This window comes from Esox lucius, chromosome 19 (genome assembly GCF_011004845.1).
Source record: "Esox lucius isolate fEsoLuc1 chromosome 19, fEsoLuc1.pri, whole genome shotgun sequence".
Lineage (NCBI taxonomy): Eukaryota > Metazoa > Chordata > Actinopteri > Esociformes > Esocidae > Esox > Esox lucius.
Window position 1 is genome coordinate 3,457,017 of NC_047587.1, and position 19,331 is coordinate 3,476,347.

Below are 19,331 nucleotides of genomic sequence, written 5' to 3' on the forward strand. Positions count from 1 at the left end.
TTGCCATGGCCATCCCAGTCCCCTGACCTAAACCCCATTAAAAACCTGTGTGATGAGGTGAAAAGGAGAGCCCACAAGCTTGGAACACAGAATAACAATGATATTGAGAGCTTCTGTATGGAGCAATAGTCTCAGATCACTGGCCATGTGTTCTCCAACCTGAATAAGCATTATAAGAGAAGACTCAGAGCTGTAATGAAGGCAAAAGGAGGTGTCTACTCAGCCCGGCCCGTCTGGCACCAACAACCATGCCACGCTCAAAAGTGCTTAAATCACCTTTCTTTCCCATTCTGACATTCAGTTTGGAGTTCAGGAGATTGTCTTGACCAGGACCACACCCCTAAATGCATTGAAGCAACTGCCATGTGATTGGTTGATTAGTTATTTGCATTAATGAGAAATTGAACAGATGTTCCTAATAATCCTTTAGGTGAGTGTATTATCTGCTCAGATTCAGCCACATTCAGCAAGGTTAAAGGCACTTCAATTTACAGATGGACAATGACCCAAAACATACTGCAAAATCAACCCAGGAGTTTTTTAAGGCAAAGAAGTGGAATATTCTGCAATGGCCGAGTCAATCACATGATCTCAACCTGATTGAGCATTTCACTTGCTGAAGACAAAACTTAAGGCAGAAGCTGAGGTTTCACTGGGGGCTTAGAATAGGCCTGCCTTGCTGACTCGCTCTAGCAGCTTCTTGTTATGGGTTTAGGCACCTGCAAGTTCAGTCAAGGTGAAGTCACAGGTGATTACACTACCGTTCAAAAGTTTGGGATCACAGAGATTTTCAAAATAAAATAAAATATTTGGTCCATTAAAATAACATCAAATTGATCAGAAATACAGTGTACACATTGTTTATGTTGTAAATAACTGTTGTAGCTGGAAACAGCTGATTTTTTATGGAATATGTAAATAGGCATACAAAGGCCCATTATCAGCAACAATCAGACCTGTGTTCCAAGGGCATGTTGTTTGCTAATCCAAGTTTATCTTTTTAAAGGCTTATTGATCATTAGAAAACCCTTTTGCCATTTGTTGTTCTGAGAAATGAAGGCTATTCCATGCGAAAAATTATCAAGGAACTGAAGATCTACTCCATTAACAGAACAGCGCAAAATGTCTCTAATCAGAATAGAAAGAGTAGGAGGCCCCAGTGCACAACTGACGCAAGAGGACAAAAACCTTAGTGTGTTTAGGCTAGCCACACAGCCTTTGCAATTCTGCACAGCCTTTGAAGAGGAGTGGACCAACATTCCACAGGCCACAATCAACAACCTGATCAACTCTATTCGAAGGAGTTATGTTGCACTGCGTGAGGCAAATGGTGGTCACACCAGATACTGACTGGTTTTCGGACCCCCCCAATACAATGAAACCGCACATTTTAGAGTGGCCTTTTATTGTGGCCAGCCTAAGGCACACCTGTGCAATAATCATGCTGTCTAATCAGCATCTTGATATGCTACACTTGTGAGGTGGATGGATTATCTCAGAAAAGGAAAAGTGCTCACTAACACAGATTTAGACAGATTTGTGAACAATATTTGAGAGAAATAGGCCTTTTGTGTACATAGAGAAAGTCTTAGATCTTTGAGTTCAGCTCATGATAAATGGGGGCAAAAACAAGTGTTGCGTTTACAATTTTGTTCAGTGTAATTTTGAGGTGTTCGGAAGAAGAACATTTGTGAGATGCAGACCAAATGAAAAGACGCCATCAGTCAAGCATGGTCGAGGCAAAGTAGAGGTCTGGGGGTGTTTTTGTGGTAGTCTAATAAAAGATTTGTAGGAGGAGGGTTATTACTCCATTGTCACTCCAACATTGTCAATATATTTATTATTCATTATGCTATATTTCCTCTTCAGACTCATTCCATGTATATTTTCATGGAAAACGAGAAGATTTCTAAGTGACACCAAAGAATATTTGACTGGTTGAAAGAGAAGCATGGCAAGTGGATGTACTACAGATTAAACTTTGTCTCTGAATTTGTGGGTTGGCGAAGGCAGGACCATTTATGAAAACATACATGTGGTATGTACTGAAAAATTTAACTTTTCTACCTTGGGCTTGGATAAATGATCTACAGATTCACCTATGTTAGCTGAAGACCTGGCCAGGAGTGGTCCTACTTCCCTGGATGCCTGTGGGTGTGCGCACTACTCATTTGGTGCCAAATTAGAACATATTAGTCTACTGTCCTGTCAGTGAAAATAATTACAGCCATTCATTGAAATGAAAGGTAACTAAGTCACTATCAACAGACCAAGATGTTTGAATATAAAAAGGTACTTATTTTCTGGCCTACCGGCATGAGGAATCCCATTCCTTTCTCCCAGCACGGAGGCAGAGATTTACCTCAGCTCAGCTCTCCTCCAGGGACAAATACCTGGGACAGATGGTAGAGGAATTATAATAATTATTAAAAAACATGTTTGAAAATAAGTGTGTATTTGTAGATTGAAACATTGCCCATGTTTGTGAAAGCCTTAACTGGTTCTGTGATTGCTTCTTTACATATCTGGTAAAACACTAAAGCCAAATGTGTTGTTATTCACATCACTGGCAATCCATTGCTGATTATTACGATCACAAATAAATATTAAAAATATCTGGACTTCTCAGTCAGGAGATCTTGTCTAATGAGGTAACACTTCTAAACGGAATGTATTCCACAGCCAGAGTTAATCAGAATGTAATATCCCCATCACTTGTAGGGGCAGATAGGCTGGCAGGCAGCACCATTTCTCTCTACGTATATACGGGCTGCCTGTCACATTACTACGAGAGATCTCCCAGTGCTCATCACGTCTCTCCCAATTAATCCAATAATCTGACTTTTTATCTGAACATAACCCAAAATCTAATGATGCTTAAGCCTGTTCTGTTTATTTGTGTCTTATTCATGGTTTTAATTGCTTCAAAACATTGTTTAAAAATAAATGGGTATTGACATTGTTGTATATAAGAATTAAGATATGCGTAGCTTTTCGCGCATAAACTAAATCTGCAGTAGTCTGATGATTTGCTCCACAACCAACATTGTCAAAATGTTGCAGGAACCCCTGGCACGCGAATGCACGTTTGCAGTAATTCAGGTAAAAGGAGCCCCAACTAAGTATTGAGTGCTGTACATGCTCATACTTTTCATACAGACCTTCTCCAGATCCTTCAGGTTTCGGGGCGGTCGCTGGGCAATACGGACTTTCAAAGTTCAGACGGGCCTGGACATGCGCTGGCTTGAGCAAGGGGACCTTGGGTGCGCTGCAGGATTTAAATCTGTGATGGCGTAGTGTGTTACTAATGGTTTACTTAGAATCTGTGGCCCCGCTCTCTTCAGGTGATTGACCAGGTCCTGCCGTGTAGTTCTGGGCTGATCCCTCACCTTCCTCATGATCATTGATGCCCCATGAAGTGGTGGACAGAGTGCACCCCACACTCCACTACTCATGAACGCACCCCACGCTCTATGACTCATGAACGCACCCCACGCTCCACTACTCATGAACGCACCCCACGCTCCACTACTCATGAACGCACCCCACGCTCCACTACTCATGAACGCACCCCACGCTCTACGACTCATGAACGCACCCCACGCTCCACTACTCATGAACGCACCCCACGCTCCACTACTCATGAACGCACCCCACGCTCTACGACTCATGAACGCACCCCACGCTCCACTACTCATGAACGCACCCCACGCTCCACTACTCATGAACGCACCACAGGCTCCACTACTCATGAACGCACCCCACGCTCTACGACTCATGAACGCACCCCACGCTCCACTACTCATGAACGCACCCCACGCTCCACTACTCATGAACGCACCACAGGCTCCACTACTCATGAACGCACCCCACGCTCTACAACTCATGAACGCACCCCACGCTCTACGACTCATGAAGGCACCCCACACTCTATGACTCATGAACGCACCCCACGCTCCACTACTCATGAACTCACCCCACGCTCCACTACTCATGAACGCACCACAGGCTCCACTGCTCATAAACACACCCACGCTCTACGACTCATAAACACACCCACGCTCTACGACTCATGAACACACCCCACACTCTATGACTCATGAACGCACCCCACACTCTATGACTCATGAACGCACCCCACAGTTCTGTTCAGTTCTACCTAGCCTTTGTGAGGTATTTGGGCCATGTCCTCCTGCCTAGACAAAGAAGTGTGTTAGTTCTCTGTTCCTTAGGAATGTGGTCCTTGGGGGGAGTCCAGTCAGTTGGCCCCTTTCGGTAAACACAACAGTAAACATTATGGCAGGAAGGATAAGGTGTGGGAACAGCCCACCCTTTGGGTAAAACCTATGTGACACAAGGCAGATGGCCAACAACTTACCACACCTCTTTTCTATGTAATATATACTGTGGAATGACCTGTATCGAGTTAGAGACTCCTCGAACGATTATGTTTGTAAGCGGTTAACGCGTCTCTTTTATTTGCAAATAATTAATAAACTGTTAGATTGTGCCAAGAGAATTTTGTCTCTGTACTTCCTTATTAAAGAGTTCTTATCGATGGAATTACCATCACAGCCTCTGCCTAGTGCATTTCTTATATTGGGTCCCGTGTTTGTCCTTAGACTATCCCTGCCTTGACCCATTCATTACACCGGCATTTTAACAGTTTGCTGTGTCTCCCAGTACAGTCTCAAGCAAGTTTATTCAAATGGCACAATTCATACATCGAAACAATTCAATGTGCTTTACACATCATGATCTTTTATGATATCATCATCCCAGTAAGTTGGGAATGGAAACATATCTGAAATGTCAGACTCCTCATTTACATGCTTTTGGACGATTACCTGTGTTGCAAACTTAGAAACACACATTTTTATTAAACAAGACAAAAATATACCAGAAGCAAACAAATGGTGTCTAAGGCAGTAGTCAATAACTTGTATATTGTCATTCCCCAGGGACCAACCATAGAGGATAACTCTGAGAATGGGTCCTAACCATGAACCGTGTGAAGCTCTTCTATTCCTTTATTAGTTTCTTGGACTAAATTGATTACCTTTGTACAACACTCAGATCCCACCACCTTACAGACACCGTAAAAAGCTCATGTCCTCCTAAAGTTTAAAATGGGAGGAGACTGGGAAAATTCAGAAAATGCATTCCTCATATCAACAACGATTTATAGTGGAGAAGGAGAACTTAGTGGGGAAGGAGAACTGACCCTACTCCCCCAGCACAATATTATAGCAGCGTAAGACCTTGGGACTGAGACATGGGGTTTCCGGCGACACTGTGGCCCTACCCGGGGGAGGCCCCGGACAGGGCCCAACAGGCAGGAAATCAATCCACCCACATCACTGGAGAGACCTGAAAATGGCTGTGTAGCAACTTTCCCCATCCAACCTGACAGAGCTTTAGAGGATCTGCAGCGAATGAGAACTTTCCCCAAATACCGGTGGGCCACTCTTAGTGTCACCCAAGAAGACAGAAGGCTGTAATCGCTGCCAAATGTGCTTTTTGAAAAACATTTCCAAAACTAGGTCATTATGGGGCATTGTGTGTAGATTGATGAGGAAGACATGAATCCATTTTAGAATAAGGCCATAACGTTACAAAATTTGGAAAAGGTGAAGGGGTCTGAATACATTCTGAATACACCGTAATCCACACAATGGATGTCATTGTTATACTATTCTCAAGAATTGCCCAAGATCTTCACTCGGGTGTGATACCAGGATCTTGTTATTGTTTTAGACTGTCATACAGTATATGCACAGTACCATGTTGAAACACACTTGGCAAACAATGGTGTGTGCAGTTTCATTTTCCTAATGCTACTTTTCCCATTACACAATAATGGACAACAGTGGGAATGCCGTGGCATCGAGTGAGTGAGGTTTTCAGTTCATCCTGAAAATAAACGTGTCAGGTGAACCTGAAAAAAACAGATCCGTAAACGGTTTCCTGAAGTGCATGTGCCCTGCCACACGGCTTCACATCACAGTAACATGGGGTGAGAGCACCGTGATCTAAGATACAGTGGTGAAAGGTTTCAGTCATGACAGGGATAATAGGCAGACATTAGAGAATGACCCTTGGGCAAAAATAACTCCATGACATATTTAAGGAAGCTGATCTACAACCCAAATGACCCTTGGGCAAAATAACTCCATGACATATTTAAGGAAGCTGATCTACAACCCAAATGACCCTTGGGCAAAAATAACTCCATGAAATATTTAAGGAAGCTGATCTAAAACCCAAATGACCCTTGGGCAAAATAACTCCATGACATATTTAAGGAAGCTGATCTACAACCCAAATGACCCTTGGGCAAAATAACTCCATGACATATTTAAGGAAGCTGATCTACAACCAAAATTAAGAAATAAGTTACGAAAATACATCGACATGATCAAACAAAGGTTAGCTTATCCACAAAGAAAGATGGTGTAGACATATCAACATAGACACAACAATATATAACCCGGTCATAAGCACCTATGAAATCCTGGTACAATAGTAGTAAATGTAGGGTATAATGTGTCAGAATGGTGATTTATGACCGTGGATGGAGGGGCTTCCAGATTGATGTGACAGGTGAGCGGGACTTTCGGTTTGTAGGGTGGGACATCCGGTGTGACGTATGGACTTCCTGTATAACGTGTGTTAGGGTGGGACTTCAGGAGTGACATATGCATGTCCGGTGACTTTGTAATTTATGATTACATTGATGTGTCCGTGTTTGATGTTTTACAACACGTGATGAGCAACCCAGACTAGTGTTATAACAGGTGGGTTATGTTTGATGATTAACAAATGGGTCTTAGATCTGGAATGGTAAATTCTCAGGCAATAAATAAGTGTTGCTTCTGCGGGAAGATGTTTGGTGTTCAACATAAGGGTGCCAGGGTTCAGTATATACCCTGGGGTTTTATCTTCTGACAAGTGGTGCAACAGATGTCATACAACCGATGGGTTTTACAATATTTGTGTACAAAAAGTTGGGACACTGTACACATTGTGAGTAAAAAAGGAATGGAATAATTTACAAATCTCATAAACTTATATTTAATTCACAATAGAATATAGATAACATATCGAATGTTGAAAGTGAGACATTTTGTAATGTCATGCCAAATATTGGCTCATTTTGGATTTCATGAGAGCTACACATTCCAAAAAAAGTTGGGACGGGTAACAATAAGAGGCAGGAAAAGTTAAATGTACAGATAAGGAACAGTTGGAGGACAAATTTGAAACTTATTTTGTCAATTGGCAACATGATTGGGTATAAAAAGAGCCTCTCAGAGTGGCATTGTCTCTCAGAAGTCAAGATGGGCAGAGGATCACCAATTCCCCAAATGCTGCGGCAAAAAATTGTGGAGCAATATCAGAAAGGAGTTTCTCAGAGAGAAATTGCAAAGAGTTAGAAGTCATCATCATCTACAGTGCATATTATCATCCAAAGATTCAGAGAATCTGGAACAATCTCTGTGCGTAAGGGTCAAGGCCGGAAAACCATACTGGATGCCCTTGATCTTCGGGCCTTCAGACAGCACTGCATCACATACAGGAATGATACTGTAATGGAAATCATTTTGGAAAAATCATTTTGGAAAACTGGGACGCCATGTCATCCGGACTAAAGAGGACAAGGACAACCCAAGTTGTTATCAGCGCTCGGTTCAGAAACCTGCATCTCTGATGGTATGGGGTTGCATGAGTGCGTGTGGCGTGGGCTGCCTACACATCTGGAAAGGCACCATCAATGCTGACAGTTATATCCAAGTTCTAGAAACAACATATGCTCCCATCCAGACGTTGTCTCTTTCAGGGAAGACCTTGCATTTTCCAACATGACAATGCAAGACCACATACTGCATCAATTACAATGTCATGGCTGCATAGAAGGAGGATCTGGGTACTGAAATGGCCAGCCTGCAGTCCAGATCTTTCACCCATAGAAAACATTTGGTGCATCATAAAGAGGCCTAAACTTGAGCAACTTGTCTCCTCAGTCCCCAGACGTTTGCAGTCTGTTATAAAAGGAAGAGGGGATGCCACACAGTGGTAAACATGGCCTAGTCCCAACTTTTTTGAGATGTGTTGATGCCATGAAATTTAAAATCAACTTATTTTTCCCTTAAAGTGATACATTTTCTCAGTTTAAACATTTGATATGTCATCTATGTTGTATTCTGAATAAAATATAGAAATGTGAAACTTCCAAATCCCATTCTGTTTTTGTTCACAATTGTACAGTGTCCCAACTTTTTTGGAATCGGGTTTGGAGTTTCATTTCAACAAGAGAAGAGCCTAAAGATCAGATCTGCCCTGTAGTAAAGGTCCCTTAATAACCAATATTACAAACTGTAGTATATGCAGGTTGAAAATCATCCCGTGTTTCACGGTATGTAGTCTAACACAACACTACAGCAAACAAACATCATATGAGCAATGCAATTATTTTGAAGGAATAGTCATGGCTTGGGCACATTATGCACACAACTCTAAAGGTTTCGATGGTTACATCTTGATGCAGTACTTTGCTAACAATGGTATTGGCACAACACTTAATGCTAATGGTAGCAAGCTCATGATTTTTACAGACAGTACATTCAATCAGAGATACATTGATAGTCATTGCATCCTACCGATGAGGCTGGTGGCCTTGCCACGTGCTATGGGTTTTAAGGATTCAAAAAAGGCTACTTTCCTTACAAGTTTAACATCAAGGAGAATGAGAACTCTGTTGGCCCACATCCGGAACCGCATTACTACGGTGTGAATACCATGATGGCTAAAGAAAAAAAAGTTTTTTTGCAAATACTTATGTCATGCAATAAAATGCAAATTAATTATTTAAAAATCATACAATGTGATTTTTGAGATTTTAGATTCCATCTCTCACAGTTGAAGTGTACCTGTGATAAAAAATTACAGACCTCTACATGCTTTGTAAGTAAGAAAACCTGCAGTGTATCAAATACTGCGAGAATCTAAAACGACTAGCAACGATGTAAGACAATCTGTTGAAAATGATTTGGACTCATCAATTCGCAATATGCTGTTGAAGCCTGATATGGATTTACATGAGAAAGCTAAAAGATACTCTGCCATTTTACAAAGAGTTTTGACTGTTGTGAGACTGGGGGACCTTGTTTCAAATACACTGACTTTAAGTCTACCCGGGTCTGAGACTGGGGCTGATGTAGTGTTAACGTGACTGAGACTAAGCAAACTGTTGACCGAAATGTTGACCTTGTAGATGACATTGGATAATGTGCCTGCGAGGCGTAGGAAGAATGTTGAATATATTCTTAATAGTATGCACAGGTCTAAAGATTTGACTTCAAGGAATTAAAATGGTGAATTCATTTTCAAAGGAGAGATAATCAAGGGCTCACGCCTGTTGGATCTGGTTAAAAGTGTGACGGCAACCAATAAAATTGCTGATGAAGGCCTTTGGGGTGGGGGGTGTTTTTGGAGGCCTTGGCATGTCTCAACATGCCTTTTACAACTATTCCAAATGAGCTTGTAAGGCGTAAAATCTATTTGTATAAACAAACGTCTGGCGACCCAATGGATGATTTAGCCACTTCCACAGCAACTGGTTATCAACCAACCAGAGCTTTCTGTGTACCCCCTACCACCGACCCCACAAAATGGCTTCCATTTTAATGTGTTTTTATTTTATGCTTTTTTTTATCATTTGTGATTTGTTGTCAAAGTGTATGTTTTACCTTGAATAATTGTTGTATGAAAAATACTATGTAAACATTGATGTGGTTTTACAAATGGTTTTATTTTTTAATAATAAAGTTGACATACACATGATTTACTTTTCTATTTCTTCAACAACCATGACACAAATTATAGGAATCACAAGATTGAGCATGCTGTATGCAATTAAACATTTGCTTATCACGCTTACTCTGGCACATCTTCGCTACAAACTTTGAGACTAGCACATCATGTTCTCGTAAATCATCAATATGAAAAGACATAGCATGTTTATAACTCAGACCTCTTGTCATTAGATAGAGAAAGAACACACAATGTTGTCCACACGTGGTTGAAATCATGTCCTGTATTTGTTTTGAACTGTATTCCACATTCTCACAGGTTTGCAGAAAGGCACTGATTGACTTGGGAAAATATGTAAAATCTGGGGGTTTCCAAAACTGTCATAAAATCTTCCAATGCCATCGTCTGTTTTGTAAATAGCCAGCCAGTGCTCCCAGGGGTGATTGTTTGGGTGTGTATTAACAATCATCATTGATGCAACATCTCAGACTGGTCCACTAGGTAGTTGGTCACATTCCAGCACACCATAGAAATGGGTCCTAGATGAAAATTGGTTCACCACACCGGTCAACTCTGCAGTATTCATTCCCACACCTTTTTCCTAATAGTAGTCAACCGTGACTTGTTGCCGGTTTGACACTTCGATAATGGAGTAAAAAATGTAATAAACAACCAAATCAATTGTGTGGCATAGTGGTTGTCTGAACCTCATCTCAAGTCGTACATTCCCTGACTTGACCAAGGATTGGTGTTGACCACATTCCTCATCCGGCGCGCAGTTGAATGCATAAAGGGCATAGCCGTGTAAGAAGTCAGACCTGTCAATAGCCAAGGCTTGGTCCTTTAGGTGTTTTCCTGAAGCAAAGGCCAAATGGTAAAATACTGTCAATTGAGTACTTGGCAGTGCTTGAGTGTGTCTAAGTTTCACGGCTGGTGAAACAGACACTTTCTTGACAAATAGTGACGCAGATAATATATGCAAACAATAACGCACATCCCCTGCCCCCATAAGACAGAATTCGTCTTTTTTCGTGAGTCCATCAGTCTCACCTGCAGGGTCCGTAACGTCCATGTGACCTGCAGCTTCCTTGTAAAACAAACCAGCTGAAAACTGTGTCTTTAATGTATCACATCCATAATTCAGAATGCTCTCTATAACGGCTCTGTAGGGGTATGTGTTGCTACTCCGACTAATTAAACGATCACCCAAGGAGACTTCCACTTGTGAAAATAGGGTGGCTATCGGATAGTTGATAACCCCAACACGTGCTCTGGCATCAATATTAGTTCCGTCCGGTTTAGTGACTTTTATGCGTAGGTACAACAAAGTATTGTTCAGATGAACGTAGTCTTCGCCATTCCCGGCAATAAAGAACTCCAGAGGGGCTGCGTCTTATATTGCTGATAGGGTCGGTATTTCAACGTATGTATTTTTCTCGATAGATGTCTGTGTGAATGGAACTGTGAATAAATCCAACTCTGTCTTCATACATTCGCCAGACATACGGTGTAGGAGTGCCATCTTTCTAAAATATATTCTTAATCAGATTTGTCGTGTTCCCTTTGAGTGTCCTCCGGGGTGTATGTCCTCTTTAACCTTGGCTCTTGTTTTTGTCTCATTCTTGCGTTTTTTACTCTTTGGTGGACTCCTCCTACCAGGTGGTCTCTTTCTAACACCTCGAGTCATAACCATCAATCCAGAACCGTCCTGCTGTTTTGTTTGTCGTGACATAACACTGTTGACATCACCAACTATATTCCTAGCCGCATTCTTCAGATGTGGTTTTGCTATTGAGAATCCACGCGTCAACAAAGCTATTGCCATCCGGAAAAGCCCTCGGGAAAAGGCCCCCTGGACCAGTCCCATACATTGCAACGCTACCATGATACCCCGGTAAACCGTTACCAGCCTGTGGTGTGTAGTATTCAACATACCTTTGAGGATCATTGTAGAGTTTCTGAGGCTGCATCTTATAGTCTAAAAGATTGTTTGACGGGTCTTAAGTGTAATTCTGCAATCACCTTCCCCACTCCAAATGAAACCAGCTGGTTTTGATCAGATTTTACTTCAATACAGATCTCATCATGCTGACTCTTACTAAGAGGTACGTAGTGTGGCTTGTCGAACATCACTGTGACAACTTTGTTCTTTTTCCCTGCAATATGTACAGTTCTCAGTGGGACATGACTGTCACCAACATGTTGATAATCAATTATACCTGTGTAGATGTACAGGGTGTTAAACTCTGCCAGAATATCTGTGGGGAATGTTCCGTACCATGGGGCGTAACACTGATCGCTTGGTTTTAAGCCTAATATCCATATCTAATATCTCTGTGTGATGTTCGGGTCCAACTTGAGCTCATGCGCTAAGTTTTCAGTGGCCACGTGAACATTGGTCAGCAGTGCAAGAAAGCCTGATGCGTTCAAAGCCTTGACCAACACATGTTTCAGTCGCGGTGTTAAAACTGTCTCCACAATGTCATCATATTGGGTCTCAAAAAAAGAATCAGGCGGATCGAGACAGGAATGTCTTCTCTGGCTCGGGTGGTCCACTTCACATCCGATGCATGCTTTGTGGAGAATAACCACAACAACGTTTTCCAGAATCATACCCAATGTTGCTTTGATGATCTTAAAAACCTTTGGTGCAAGGCGTTTGTCCATTTTGTGATAACTCTTGTTAGCATTTGAAAGGTATGACAAATTAAGAGGTCCTAGCTGATCACCAACCCTGTCAATCCAGTGGTAGTTTCTTGCAGGGTATGCTGGTGGAATCAAGCTGTCGGGGTCAGGGGTTCCGTAGAAGGCTTCAGCGTTGTCATCCCAGGCGTCACACAGCCAGTCCTCAGCCTCTGGTTCTTCAATCTCCGCTTGGTTGTAATCTTGAGACATGTTTCGTAAATTCTTCCGACTGCTTTACAGTCACAGGCGGTGTGTCTGTTTCTATGCTGTGTTGAAGACTGTGTTGGCTTAAGGCAGGACTTCAGGGTCTTACATCAGTCAAACAGTCGGCAGTCGGAGTCACAGTCTAACCCGCTGACATTTTCCGGAAATAGTTCCAATCTAACAGAGTGATACTGTTTCATCCCCTCGACAACTTTAAACAGTACATCAACCGTATTATGTGTGCCCTGTTTTGGCCCCAAATAAACCACTTTTCAAAAGGTGTTCAATAAACTGGCATTAAAAACCACTTGATCAGTCACATTGGCCTTAAACTCTTGGCCTTTGGCTAATTCATAAAATGCAACCTCCGGTATCCCTGGGTTGAAAATGTATCCACTGATCCGACGGTTGTCCAACTTCCAATCCCGTGCCAACAAATCCTGGTGCAGATGATGGATTCATGTTCAACTCTGCATCAGTTTCTTCGGTGCTGCCATGTTGAATGCATCTCTGCAGTCCATTTGTAATTTCTTACCAAATCGCTGAGCTGCGGTTAAGTTGTTAGCTTTCAACGGTGTTTCACCCAAAACATTGATCGCTGCACAATCCACCATGTTTTGTATTGTGTAGGTAGGTTTACTCAGGCGAGACTGAATGGCCATCACCGATGTCTGAGTGGTTTAAATACACAGACCACGCCAATCATCCCATAAAACATGAAAGGTTAACACCCACCGGTAGTAGGATATCTGTTGTACCACTTGTCAGAAGATAAATCCCGGGGGTTTATAGAATTGCTGGACCCTGGCACCCTTTTGTTGATCATCAGTCGTTGTTAAACATCAAAACATGGCCACATCGATGTTATTATTAATTACAAATTCACCGGACATGCATACGTCATTCCAAAAATCCCGCCCGAACAAACGTCATACAGGAAGTCCATAAGACACCACCCTACGAACCGGATGTCCTGCCCACCTGTCACATCAATCTGGAAGCCCCACCCTCTAGGGTCATAAATATAAAATTTGAATATACAATTTTTGTATGGCATATAATTCAGTCATGATGTTTAAATTCCTTAGTAAGTTATCGAGTGGGGTATTTGACTTATTGTTGTTTATTATATTTAATTCCAAGAATTATGACAATTGTGGCGCATGTCAACAAAAGGAAAATGTCAGTATTGGATTGGTATCTCGATATTGTTCAGAGGTTCAGTATTCAGGATCGGTATGGGCATTTAAAAAGTGGTATTGGTGCATCCCTAGTTATGGTCATTAAAAGATATATTAATTGAACAGAAAACTCAGTTGTTGTAGGGTTTGAGGTTTGTACAAATGTTTTGCTGGTTGTGGCTGGAACAGTTGCTGTTTCTTCAGTTGTCTTAGGGGTTAAGGGTTGTACAGTTGTTGGTATCTTAGTGGTCTTCAGGGTTGAGTGTTGTTCAGTTGATGGGTTTTCAGTTGTGTTGGGGGTTGAGGTCTCTAAAGTTGGGGTTTCTGTAGTTTTTTTTACTACATTCTTCAACACAACATTTTAGTCTGACTACGTAGTTGTAGCACCATGGTGGCATTTGATATTTATTGTGGCAAACCAGTCCAACATCGGGATTGTATTCAACTTTCTGATGTACATCATCAAAATAAATGTGGTTGTTTATTTTGGGTCTGCATTCTATTTCCATTGGTTTGCTGCAATTATGAACACCAGATATGGATTCTGTTTCACCCCCCTTTTCCACTGAGAGGTAAGAATTGTCAATCCAGTCTGTCCAATCACAAACAGGAGTGGTGGCGCAGAGTGAAGTTTTAGTGGTTGTTGTCCTAGTAATAGTGGTTGGGGCATTGGTTACATGTGTTGTTGATATTGGACTTAATGTTGTGGAATATGCTGGGATACAAGTAGAGGATGTTGAGAAATATATCGTTGACGTCGGCCCATTGGTGGGAGTCTTTGTTGTTAATGTTGTTGGAGCTCCATTAGTGGTGTTGCAGGGTTCCATTGTCCTTTCAATGGTTCCATTTTCTTTGCACTTGGCAGTAATACAGGTCCCATCACCATCAGTTACATAATGTATAGTTGTTCCATATGGGAAGGTTTTTTCATTATATATACAACTGCAAGCTGCAATATTCACAGGGAAATTGTTATCAAGTTGGTACCTTTTTGTTAATAATGTACAACCAGTCTCAAAAAAGTTGGGAAAGCTGTGTAAAATGCAAATAAATACAGAATGTGCAAATAATTTCAAGTTCAAGTTTCAACTTTTTTTATGAAATGTACCGAATAACACAGTGTCATGCTGCGCAATTAAATTCTTGTGACATGGCACCTGACATCAAAGTAGTAAGAATTAAGAAGAATAAATAAAGCAAAATATATTGCAAAACTATTTTTTGTTAATAAAGCGATAATATACATAACCCTGTTTTCCTTACAGTACATTAAATTGTTTTTTCATGTGTTCCGTCAGGTGGTGACGCTGCAGCCAATCCGGTGCAGCGGTCTCAGTTTATCAGTGGCCATTCCCTCCTGTTATTGCTCCCATCTGATTCCACTCCTTATCAACCAGGCCCCACATCAATTATCCAGCTAAATGCCAACTGTTTTCCCCCCAGGCTCTCTTGGCTGCTGTAGTGATGGGCAGAACGATGCTTTTCGAAACACCAAGACAATCGAAACATTTGTGTCGAGGCTTTATGAAACGCTCAAAACATTTTACCTGAGTGACATCTGCCGGTGAGAAATAAAAATCAGATGTTCAGTGTCCATAGAGACGCATTTTCCCACATTAGGAGAACGTGTTTCGTGGCTCAACAGTTTGGTCCGTGTGCTTCTTGTAAAATATGGGGTTTGTATCCCACTTTCATCTTGCTTTTCCAACTTGCTTTTCATTTAACCATTCCTCCATCATGTTTTGGATGATAAAGGCATGTAGGTGAGAAGGGTTTCATTACTATTCCCTTTGCAGTAAATGAGACATTATTTGAACAACAATAAAGATTGCTAAAAAAAAAAAAACTTAAGATCAGCGGGATCTGAACCAGCGTGGCCTTATTCAATAGAAAGCGACACTATTTACTAGACCACTGGTGAAACAGTCTGATAGGAAAGGTTTTACCTCAATTGCTAAATAGAGCTTTGTGTTTGAAAGTGTCGACACCGATCGGCAGGGCGCTCAGGCGCCGGAGAATTGTGGAAATCTGTGCTATGCAACAAGCACTTTAAAACAACTTTCTACTAACCAGACTATTTTCAAACACACACAGCTAACTCTCACAATCACTCATTCATCTCACACATTTTTCTCTTGCACCAAATTGACAGAATGAATTCGAAGCTATTGGTATTGCCACAAGTTCAAAGCCTGTGGCAGTCAAGTCTCGGACACTCAATCGACTTTTGGTGGTTTCGTTAAATATCACGTGACAGTTTCGACACCTGCCGTCGGGTGACCAGAAATGTTTCGGAACCTGGATCCGATACAGTGAGTGTGGGTAGGGGTATTGAAAAGCTCGGAACAGTATCGAGCGTGTGTGCATAGCAGCCCATCACTACTCGAGACATTGTTCCAATGCAGTGTGTCGAAAGATGTGCTTCACAGACAACTCGACTGTCATTCTGATTTCATTTTTCTCCGTTATGTCTCATGAAACTCTTTTGATTTTATTATTTCTCACGAAAATCCAAGCTTGTGAAAACATAGTGCATGCATTAGAATATGGTATGCACGTAAATACGGGATTAACCGCATTCCGTCATGATTCTGTAAGGGACATTTTATTTTTCAATACGGGACGTGTAGCAACCCTATTATCACGAAATAAGGTTGGATATATTGGACAAAACTTTACATTGTTCATTGCATTCCACGCTTTCCTGAATGGCGATATTATTCATTTGAGTTGCCAACCTAAAATGTTTGTGTTTCATAAAAAATATTACGTTAATCATACCCGGCGTGGTTCACAGCACAAACTCCGAGCACATTTGTTCTGCTCGATCCACGTGATCATATGCGTAAGTGCGCTAAGTGCAGATGCAGAAGCACTCCACCAGGTGGCTCCCTAATAATAGCTATACACGAATTCTGCTGATCAAATATGGAGAAACTTTGGTTTAGAAGGGGTACATTCGTTCAGAACGAATAATCTTCCCCTTTCTAATTGTGTTCTTGTTCTGCCATGCCCTCTCTGTGCCATGTTTACAATGGAGAAAGGGACATATTATTAAAAGGTGTTAAAAACAATGTGGTTGAAAACATTGTTTCCAGTAAACCTATTTTAGTTTAATGCCATGATTTAATGGCATTAAACTAAAAACTAAAAAAATGGCATTGTGGTGACAGGACAACAACCACTCCCTCAATGTCAAAGACAACATATAAAATGTTGAAACTGAGAAATGTTATTGCTTTTGGAAAGATACATGCCCATTTTGAATTTAATGCCAGCAACACGTTTCTAAAAGGTTGGGACAGGGGCATGTTTACCACTGTGTTGCATCACCCCTTATTTTAAAAATACTCTATAAGTGTTTGGGAACTGAGGAGACCAATTGCTATAGTTTTGAAAGTGAAATGTTTTCCCATTCTTGCTTGTTATAAGATTTCAGCTGCTGAACTGTTCAGGCTGTTCTTTGTCATATTTTTTGTTTCATAATGCCCCAAATGTTTTCAATGATTTATTTTACTACAGAGCTATACTGTCATAATATGTGCAGAATGTGGTTTGGCATTGTCTTGCTGAAATAAGCAAGGCCTTTCCTGAAAAAGAAGATGTCTGGATGGCAGCAAAACCTGTATATATTGTTCAGCATTAATGTGTAAGTCACCCATGCCATGTGCACTAATGCACCCCCATTTCATCACAGATGCTGGCTTTGTTTTTTTCCATACAGAGATTTCTCTGGATTCTCTGAATCGTCTTATGATATTATGTACCATAGATGATGAGATACCCAAACTGTTTGCAATTTTACGTTGAGAAACATTATTCTTACATTGTTGCACTATTTGGCTGCGCAGTCTTTCACTGAGTGGTGAATCCCTCCCCATCATTACTTTTGAAAGACTTCCTCTCTGGGATGCTCAGTCATGTTAATGATTATTTGCCAATTAGCCTAATTAGTTGTGAGATGTTCCACCAGGTTTTTTTTTGTGTAACGCAACATTTCCAGTCTTTTGTTGCCCCTGTCACAGCTTTTCTTAAACTTGTTGCTGATGTCAAATTCAACGTGGGCCTATATTTTTCAAGAAACAATAACATTGATATGTTGTCTTTGTACTATTTTCTATGGACTATAGTTTTTAAATGATTTGAACATCATTGCATTCTGTTTTTCTTTACATTTTACACAGCGTCACAGTTTTTTGGAAATGGGGTTGTAAATAGGCGTCAAGAGCCATTATCAGCAACCATTAGACATTTATCTAAGTTACTTCAGACAAGTCATGTTTCAAGTCACTGCAAGCAAGTCCAAGTCAAGTCTCAAGTCTTTTAAGCATTATAGGCTATTGTTATAGTCTATTAGTCCAAAGCAAGTCCTTTCAACTTAAGTTGCACTTTTTGGGGATGACTATTATTTTATGGGCTATTTAAATCAGCATTTGAAAATCTAGTACACTAATACTGAATTGCAACATTCAATTGATTATAAACATGCATTTTATGTTTAATTGAAGTATGATCATGTTGAGGCTGGGGCTGGCCTATTCTATCAGCCATTAGGCAAATTGTCTGACTATTATACATAGGTTAGCAATGAGTGAACATCTCTCTGTGTTCGGTGTGGTTATATGTGTCAGCTAGTTATTAACTACTGTAACTAACTAGCTGGCAAACAGCGCCCAGTTCTTGACAGCAAGCTAACATCAGGCTTCTCACTAAATGTTAAAAATCTTTGTAGCCAAATGCGAATTCTACGAATGGAACCGATTCACTTTCGCTAATGTTACCTATGTGACTTTCAACTTGAATCGCTTGAGGTACCAGACCAGAACAAGTAGGGAAGGCAGGTTTTTCCTTAGTTTTAGCTATTCTATATTTACCTTCCAAGGCACGAGTCCAATGACTACAAGTCTAAATGTCTTTCAAACAGATCGCAAGTCAAGTCACAAGTCAATATATTGGTGACTTAAGTGCGACTTGAGTCCAAGTCTGAAACCATCAGTCCTGTGTTCCAGGTTAATCATTTTAAAAGACTAATTGATAAATAGAAAAACCTTTTGCAATTATGTTAGCACAGCTGAAAACTGTTCTGCTGAATAAAGAAGCAATAAAACTGGCCTTCTTAAGATTAGTTGAGTATCTGGAGCATCAGCAATTGTCAGTCTTTTCTTGTTCTGAGAAATGAAGGCTATTCCATGTGAGAAATTGCCAAGAAACTGAAGATCTCAAACAACGTTGTGTACTACTTCCTTTACAGAACAGTGCAAACTGGGTCTAACCAGAATAGAAAGAGGAGCAAGAGGACAAATACATTTGAGTGTCTAGTTTAAAAACAGTCCTCCACTCTTGTATGTTCTTTTGGAAAACAAGGAGATTGACCCCAAAACCTTTGAACGGCGGTGTATGTAGCGATGAATCACTGTGACGAATGATAATGTGATCCCTACGCGTATG